Raw genomic sequence first — 10084 nt, forward strand, 5'->3', positions numbered from 1 at the left:
TTGGCATACTCTTTTCAACATACTATGCTTTGGGACACACTTATTCTAATCTCACATACTATTTAGGATGGATACATATGAACATTGAGACTCAGGGATAGACTCAAAGATAATTACCGCCACCTGCTGGCAGATTTTCTTATTAAGAGTATCATTTAATTAAAATAATAATAATAATAATAATGATAAAAATAAAAACATTAAAGGGATAGTTCACCCACAAAAATGTAATTCTGTCATCATTTACTCAGCCTCATGTCGTTTCAAACCTTTCTTTTGTGGAACATAAAAGAAGGTATTTTGAAGACTGTTGGTATCTAAGCTGTTTTGGTTACCAATGACTTTCATTGTATGAACAAACAATACTTAGATGTTTCTCAAATTATCTTATTTTATGTTCCATAGTTGAAGTCGTTGTAGCCTAAATGTTAGTGTAGTTTGTTGAATCAAATATTTCTAAAGCTACAATTTGTAATGTCTACTTGATACTTTCTAATTTAACACAAAAATAGCTTAGGACTTTTGGCATACTCTTTTCAACATACTATGCTTTGGGACACACTTATTCTAATCTCACATACTATTTAGGATGGATACATATGAACATTGAGACTCAGGGATAGACTCAAAGATAATTACCGCCACCTGCTGGCAGATTTTCTTATTAAGAGTATCATTTAATTAAAATAATAATAATAATAATAATGATAAAAATAAAAACATTAAAGGGATAGTTCACCCACAAAAATGTAATTCTGTCATCATTTACTCAGCCTCATGTCGTTTCAAACCTTTCTTTTGTGGAACATAAAAGAAGGTATTTTGAAGACTGTTGGTAACAAAGCTCTTTTGGTTACCAATGACATTCATTGTATGAACAAAATATACTGAGATGTTTCTCAAATTATCTTCTTTTATGTTCCATAGTTTATGTTAGGCTGTTGTAGCCTTAATGTTTATGTGAAATATGTTTTTTCAATGACAGCTAAGTGTAGTGCAACATCTTACACAAACTCTGTTAATTTTATGTTGAATCAAATTAAAATAGTTCTAAAGCTACAATTTGTAATGTCTACTTGATACTTTATCATTTAACACAAAAATAGCTTTAAATAATCTTGTGTGGGTATTTTCACAGTCAAATTTATTTTGTGATTAATTCGATTAATTAATAGAAACATCATGTAATTAATTAGATTAAAAAATTTAATCGACTGACAGCCCTAATATATATATATATATATAATTTTACATTAACCTCATTCAAGCAACCTGTTTAAAACTAATTAATGAGGTATTAATGAGCACTGTTTTACTGTTAGATTTAGAGTTGACTAAATCACAGACTATTCCTGTCAATACTTTTCTTCCAAAAAATACAGCTATTAGAAAACACATAGATGAACCCAGAAGAAAAAACAACAACATTTTATCTATTTTTTGTACCATTTTATCAACACAAACCTATTCATAGGTACTGTACTGAAAGATAACTTCAGACCAAACGTGGGCAGAAGATCTAAGATCTGTAAGTGCATGTTATTGATCTTATTCGGAACAATTCTTCTAAGCATATGTTTCTTCTTCTTCTTTTTTTTTTTTTATGTGACCCCGTGAGTCTTAAACATAACTTGATCTTTCAGTGAAACAACAGACTTCTCTGTGGTGAATACAGAAGAAAAGAGCTGTTGTTACTTCAGTTTCATCACAACTTTAAGAACTGAATTCTCTAAAAGTTTAGCTCAGAGGTGCCCAGTCCCGTTTCTGTAGATCTACTATCCTGTAGAGTTCAGTTCCAGCCTTTCTCCAACATCAACTAGCATTAATGTGTTTTTGAAGATCTTATTTAGCTGATTCAAGTGCAGGGCTGGATTGGTAATCGGGCATACCGGACATTTTCCCGGTGGGCCGACGCAATTAAGGGGCCGACAGAATTTATTTATTTTTTGCCAAGGACCATCATGCAGGGACAGCGAGCAGCCAGTGTCCCATTGGTTTGTCTCCTATATTGACAGCATAAACCACCCAATCACAATGCGCTATAGACGGAGCGATGAAGTACTTTTTTCACTCCAACTTCTTCCTCGTCGGCTTTTCCCACGTTTTCACAGCAGATTTATCAAGAACAGGCTTGCTCTGTGTGCGGGCCAAAGAGCCAGGCAGGGAGAGAAGAAGAGAGTAGTTGAATTGGTAAAGTGCTTGACAGGGACTCGCAACGGAGGCAGGAATCTAACCTATCCTAATGTGTGCGCGCGGCTGCGTGCCATGAGTGTAAACACTTTTTACTAAAACGTAAATTCGTCCCCCGCGATTTTTTAGCCAAGTCAAGTGTGTTCATAGAGGTTTCCATGGGCCAATGCGAATAAAGCTAGATTTAAATAAAAAAAGACATGATATTGTCAGACCTGAGGTTTTATTCTTATCCAAAACAAGATGTGATATGAGGGTACATACATACACTACCAGTCAACATTTTTTGTACAGTAAGAAAGATCCAATAGAAAGATCCAAAGATCAGCATTTATCTGAAATAAAAAGCTTTTGTAACATTATACATATACCATTCAAAAGCTTGGAGTCAGTATTTTTATTTTATTTTTTATTTATTTTTTTGGGAAATTATAGAAATTAATGATGCTAAAAAATTCAGCTTTGAAATCACAGGAATAAATTACATTTTTAAATATATTCAAATAGAAAACAGTTATTTTAAATAGTAAAAATATTTCAATTTTGCTGTATTTTGGATCAAATAAATGCAGGCTTGGTGAGCAGAAGAGACTTCTTTAAAAAGCATTAACAATTTTACTGTTCTAAAATGTTTGACTGGTAGTGTATATCATATACAGTATGTGACCCTGGACCACAAAACCAATCAATCAATTCTTTGAAATTTAGATTTATACACCATTTTATACACAAAGCTTAATAAATAAGCTTTCCATTGATGCATGGTTTGTTAGGACAGGACAATATTGGCCGAGATACAACTATTTGAAAATCTGGAAAGTGAGGGTGCAAAAACATCTAAATACTGAGAAAATCACCTTTAAAGTTGTCCAAATGAAGTTCTTAGCAATGCATATTGCTGATAAAAAATTAAGTTTTGATATATTTACAGTAGGAAGATATTTTGTAAATTTCATGTAACATGATCTTTACTTAATAATGATTTTTGGCATAAAACAAAAATCGATAATTTTGACCCATACAATGTTTTTTTTTGGCTATTGCTAAAAATTTACCCAAGTGACTTAAGACTGGTTTTGTGGTCCAGGGTCACATATAATAAATGGTGGTGGGCCGCCTGGACCAAAAAATGCCTGGGCCGATTTTTTGTCCCAGTCCAGCCCTGTTCAAGTGTATTTGATTAGGGTTGGAGCTGAACTTTGCAGGACGGCGGATGTCTAGGAACAGGCCAACTAATGATAACCCATCTTACTTATAAATATCCTCAACGGTCATTACAGACAATTTAATAACTAAGCATTCAATGGATTTGATTTATGTGATGTCAGTTCATGCAATTATACACTGCTAACTACTAAAAAGAACAATTAAATATTATTCTTCAAAAACAATGTTGTAAGTCCACCATTGTTGGTGGTTTCATAAGTACCCTCAGCTGGACCCCTTCCACCTCATCGGCCAATCAAAATGTGCACTTTTATCTTTCATAAAAAATGGTTTATGGCCCTCCATGGTTAAAACAACAAAAGCACATCTCTTCAATCCTCTTCATCTACAGCACGAGCATCTCATTGACCTTTCAGCATTTTTTAAAAATCACCACAATTTCAAATCGTTCTCACTCCCTTTTGGCCATACACGCACACACACACACATCTGAACATAATGATAACAGAGACCACAGAGCCAGTAAAGTGTTTGCCTAGCAACAGGGACATAATTATATTTTTCCAACACAAAATAACCCCTGAGCAGCAGCATTTTGAAGTAGCTGAATGACAGACATTATGTGGAATTCTTGGCCTAAGAAAGGTGGGCCTGAGTCAGTGACGTTTCAGGCAAGTCCGTGTCTCTGAAGGACTCTTCATTCTGACCTGCCTGATAGTGCGTTCACATGGTCATTGTTCGAAAGGTCAAACATTATTACTGTGCTGCCTCACTGTGACGGGTGTCTGAGGCTGGAATCGAACTCGGGTTTTCTAGTCAACTGAACTGCCTCTTTTACCACTGAGCTATGGTGGATGACAAATAACAGATGGACCCAAGGGCAGAAGAATAACATGCAGGCTTAGATGACTGAACAAAAAGTGCTTTACTGAGGAGTCCAAGTTCAAAAGTACAACAAAAAGGAAGCCGTGCTTCCACAGAAAAAATACAAGAAACAAAAGATGAGCAAAAGGCAAATCCAAAAACACAACAGACTTAGCTTTCTTGGTGAGGATAACACCTGCATAGTAGGCTCAAGACTGAACACAACTGAAAGAAAGAGGCATGCTTAAATAGGCAAACACAAATTAGGTAATGACCCACAGGTGGGAGGAATCAAGTCCTTATGAGTAGTAATACAATTAAATCTACAGAAGCGAGGGCCACCTAGTGGCTGGGAGAGTCATTACACGGTATAAGTGTCAGTGCCAGCTAATGGTTGGGGGAGTCATTACAAGCTGGAGCCTTACAGACATGGGCAGGAGTGCTTTAATCATGTGGTCACAGGGACATAGAAAAGAGAGAAAGAGAGTGGGAATGGCAGAGAGAAATGAGAGGAAGAATTTAAGGGAATGCTGGTAATAAGGCTGTGAAGAAAGAGTATGAAGAAAGGATCGGCAAAGGAACTTGGGAAAGCTTGCTTGATGCCAATGGAACACGGAGGTGTAATCACTGCCATGCAGGCAATAAGAGAGGAGCGAGAAGAATATTATGCATATAATTTTATTTTGTTGTTTATTTTAGAAAAACTGAAGTCAATCATATCTGCATGAATCTTTCAGAAGCCCTGCTTTGTAATCACACAGACTGTTTTATTGAGTTATAAAGCCGTTTGGGAAGCCAAATGCTCGAAAAAGTGGGATGAAACTGCACTACTCAGTTGAATCGCGCAAGCACGAATTACTGGAGAGCGGATCTGTTTACTTGCATGGCCCACTGAACAGTGGAGATCCGTTCCATTTACTTGCGCAACCTACAGACAGCGCAAACCAGAAAATGATCTGCACTGAACTATAACTGGAACGTTTTACACACTCTTAAAAATAAAAGTGCTTCACGATGCCATAGAAGAACCTTTTTGTCTAAATGGTTCCATAAAGAACCTTTAACATCTGAAGAACCTTTCTGTTTCACAAAAGGTTCTTTGTTGCAAAAGAAGGTTCTTCAGATTATAAAAAGGTAAGAAAGAGATGGTTCTTTAAAGAACCTTTGACCGAATGGTTCTTTGTGGAACCAAAAATGCTTCTTCTATGGCATCGCAGTGAAGAACCTTTTAAGCACCTTTATTTTAAGGAGTGCAGGAGCTGCATAGTCCTACTCACACCCACAGCAGTGCAGCAACAATGATGCACTTCGGTCTGTTGTTTTTACTTTTTTTTTTTGCACAAAAAATAAAAATGAAAATAAAACGATAATACTATAGCATAGTATTATTACAATGGTCCCACGTGTTAAGCAAAACATTTCCCATCAAGGAGTTATGTTTCAAATGATAAAAAATGGCTTAAGTTTTGGTTGTCAAAAAAGAGTGGAATATATTCATTGTTGATTTTATGCATTCATTAAAAATCACTTTGGAACCAGTCAGTCAAAATCAACAGCAAAAATGGCTAAGAGAGGTTTTTGTGAAAAACTTAAAATTAAAACTTGAATATAATTCTGTCATTGTATTCAACTTTATTCATTTTAAAGGTGTACAATAGTGTATACGTTCCACTGTATATTGTATTACAGTCTATATTATAAAATACAATTAATTCAGAGGTTGACATGGCACTTTATGTAAAAAAGGCTGCTGACCCCTGTATAGAGGAATCACAGGACAGCTTTTAACAACTGTAAACAAGGCTGGATAGAGTGAAAGATTAAAAAGAGAGGAAATGATTATGATCATCACTGAAAGGACAGGATGTGCTAAACACCCCGAGCATCCAGGTCTAATGAACGTACATCACATCAGAGAGTTGTTTAGCCCGCACTGCTCTAAGCTATTATAGCTAGCGGGATCGATCACCCATCTGATGGGCCGCCACGATAGCGCTGATTAAGGTGGGAGATTAATGGCAGATTAGCGGGTTTCCTCAATGTTTCCGCCAGGCATCGTTTATATCATCTCCCAGCAGAATGACAGCAGTACTTGCAGTGTAAATAGGAGCTTTGATAAGATTGCCTGACAAATAACTCAGTTTGGCCCTTGAGCTTTAGTTATCTGATGTATGATATCATTTTTTGAGATTCGAACCACAGGAAAGGAATCTGAAATCTCTTTCCATAAATGGCTAGAGGGTTTTGGGCAAAGGTCCATGAACGATTTCAAGATTTTAACACTTTTAATGTCTCTAGTTCGATCTAATGGTCCTGCAGAGAGACAAATGGATTTTTAAAAGTACAAATATTTCATGTGGTCTCTCAATTAATGTAAATAAAAATGCATAATAATTATGAAATTTGATTTATCAAATTTGAAAAATGCTGTTTTACATGGAATTTAGCATGTCACACCACATGACAGTTCAAACTTTTTATGACAACAGACCCCTAATGATATAGACATTTTTTTTGATTTGATTTTAACAAAATAGTTAATTATTTATTTAATAACATCATTGCTAAAAGCTAAAAACATATTATTTGCATGTGCAATTTTTATTTTATTTTTTTTTCCTGAAATGTGTCATTTGGCAGGCACTCTATTTGTTTGTATTCATTCAATGCTGAGCCGTGGCCTTAATTTCCCCTCATCAAAACTCGGGAGGATTTTGTTTGTCCTTCACTTTGCTTTAATCTCTGTAAATCCCTGCCTGCCTTCTTTGATCTCCATTTGTGTGTGAGTGGGAGGGTCCTCTCGATATTTTTGTGTGACTGGAAGGGCCCTTTTGCCAAACTCCCCCACCCGACCCGATCCTTAGAATAACTCATCTATCATGCCTCTCTAAGATTAGTACAAAGATAGACTGAAAGCAGAAAGAGACAGAAAGAAAGAGACTATTGGATGATATCCTCATATCTGAACCTCACGTATCTCAGCAGGGCTCAAAAGTGTTTCACTAGCATTTGCGACCAAAAATAGATGTGTGTGAACTTTAAAAACGTATTTAGGAGCACGTTTGCGGATAAAAAAAAGTCCATGCAGGCCCCTAAAAAGTCTAAGAAATCAACTTAGCTATGGCAACAAACAACCAGGGTATGGCCGGGTATGGTGACTTTTGTTGCTCGTTCTATGAGGTTGCAGGTTCAGAGCAGTTCGTAATCAATAAATATTTATGCTAATACATTGCTTATGATCTACTGTTGATGAATTATGACAAGGTTTACTTCATAGCATTTATATTGTTATACATTATGATATAGATGGTAGTAAGAGTAATTATTTTGTTGCTCTCATCTTTCTGAATGAGCAGCCAGCAATAGTAAAGCTTCGACATTTCAATTTTGGTTTGTTATTATTGGTATTTTGGTAACTGTATCTGGCATTTAGTGTAAATTTAGTGAAGAAACAATTTTAATTTAGAATCGCTAGTAAATTTCACAAGCAATTACAAAGAAATGGCAAGCAACACATTGAATTAAACAATAGTAGAAAAACTGAAATAGGATTTTCTTGTAAAACATACTCCATCGATCTTTGTTTTATTTAAAACTTTGTAAAAATAATTATTTATGGTGTAGCTTCTGTCTGGGCTGCCCTTCACAGGAAGAATAGACTAAGATTAGAAGTTTACACAGTTTCTAAAGTTTAAAGTAGGTGTATAACTGATTAAAGAATTATTAAATTCAATTTGAAGCAGAAATACTATTCTTCTTGTATTCTAAATTAAATTATTGTGCTTACATCTCCTTGTATGCCTTTATTAAGGAAAAAACATTATTTGCTGAATTTTTATTACACCCCTAAAGTTTTTTTTTCTTCCCTTTTTTCATGACAAAGCCTGATAAAGGGTCTACGGCAGTGATATTTTCTGCCAAGAACCAAACTTCAAAGGACATTAAAAGTTTTTTTTTCCTACAAAGGTAAACAAAATCTCCTTAAAAATTAAACATTGCATTTACCTAATATAACTAAGAACTGCACAGGCCCAGCAATATGCTAAATTAGAAAGCACGTTAAAAAGACAGACAGAGAGAGAATCCCTGAGATGCATCAAAACAGACTGAACATTCTAAAACAGAAGCGGTGCTGTAACCTTTTTAAAAAAGAAATTACATAAGAGCATATAACAACCTTCAAGAATCCACCCACTGAATAACAATTAACATGAGCAATTCCCTGAGACAGTATATGTGTCAGGATTATGGACTATTCTGTGTGTGTTTTTGCCCCTGTGACCCCGTTTCTTCCTCATGTTGATTGTGTTAATTTGATTCCAGGTGTGTCTCGTTCCTCCCCAATTATCCTGCCTTTAAAAGCCCTAGTCCTTTCAGTACTTGTTTGTTGGGTCTACTTGTTGAATGTCCTCCTTGTTCTTGGTTTTCCTGTGGATTATTAAAGAATGTGTTATTCAAGAACTCCTTGTTCCTTGCTCCCCGAGTGAATTGTGACAATATGACACCAAACACATCTCTTTATGCAGAACCTTGTTCACCGATCCTCTGAAAGTTCACAAACACTCTGTGGCTATTAGGACAACCCAGACTATGCAGCTCTGATGTTATTGACAGTGAAGAGCAATTTAAGTGACTGTGAAGGTAATGGGAGTTTTTTTAGAAAACTCAAGATTCTTGTACTTGTCTTAGGTGTTAAAATAAATAACATGTAATATGTAAACACTAACAACTTATAATGAGCAACTAGTGAGCTGTTTATGCTGACTTTTATGTTTTCACCTTCAAATGCATGTTTACCTGATGATCTAATTACCAAAAATGCTTCTTCTATGGCATCGCAGTGAAGAACCTTTTAAGCACCTTTATTTTAAGGAGTGCAGGAGCTGCATAGTCCTACTCACACCCACAGCAGTGCAGCAACAATGATGCACTTCGGTCTGTTGTTTTTACTTTTTTTTTTTGCACAAAAAATAAAAATGAAAATAAAACGATAATACTATAGCATAGTATTATTACAATGGTCCCACGTGTTAAGCAAAACATTTCCCATCAAGGAGTTATGTTTCAAATGATAAAAAATGGCTTAAGTTTTGGTTGTCAAAAAAGAGTGGAATATATTCATTGTTGATTTTATGCATTCATTAAAAATCACTTTGGAACCAGTCAGTCAAAATCAACAGCAAAAATGGCTAAGAGAGGTTTTTGTGAAAAACTTAAAATTAAAACTTGAATATAATTCTGTCATTGTATTCAACTTTATTCATTTTAAAGGTGTACAATAGTGTATACGTTCCACTGTATATTGTATTACAGTCTATATTATAAAATACAATTAATTCAGAGGTTGACATGGCACTTTATGTAAAAAAGGCTGCTGACCCCTGTATAGAGGAATCACAGGACAGCTTTTAACAACTGTAAACAAGGCTGGATAGAGTGAAAGATTAAAAAGAGAGGAAATGATTATGATCATCACTGAAAGGACAGGATGTGCTAAACACCCCGAGCATCCAGGTCTAATGAACGTACATCACATCAGAGAGTTGTTTAGCCCGCACTGCTCTAAGCTATTATAGCTAGCGGGATCGATCACCCATCTGATGGGCCGCCACGATAGCGCTGATTAAGGTGGGAGATTAATGGCAGATTAGCGGGTTTCCTCAATGTTTCCGCCAGGCATCGTTTATATCATCTCCCAGCAGAATGACAGCAGTACTTGCAGTGTAAATAGGAGCTTTGATAAGATTGCCTGACAAATAACTCAGTTTGGCCCTTGAGCTTTAGTTATCTGATGTATGATATCATTTTTTGAGATTCGAACCACAGGAAAGGAATCTGAAATCTCTTTCCATAAATGGCTAGA

The sequence above is a fragment of the Sinocyclocheilus anshuiensis genome, unplaced genomic scaffold (assembly GCF_001515605.1).
Source record: "Sinocyclocheilus anshuiensis isolate Anshui unplaced genomic scaffold, SAMN03320099.WGS_v1.1 scaffold165, whole genome shotgun sequence".
In the NCBI taxonomy this organism is placed as follows: domain Eukaryota; kingdom Metazoa; phylum Chordata; class Actinopteri; order Cypriniformes; family Cyprinidae; genus Sinocyclocheilus; species Sinocyclocheilus anshuiensis.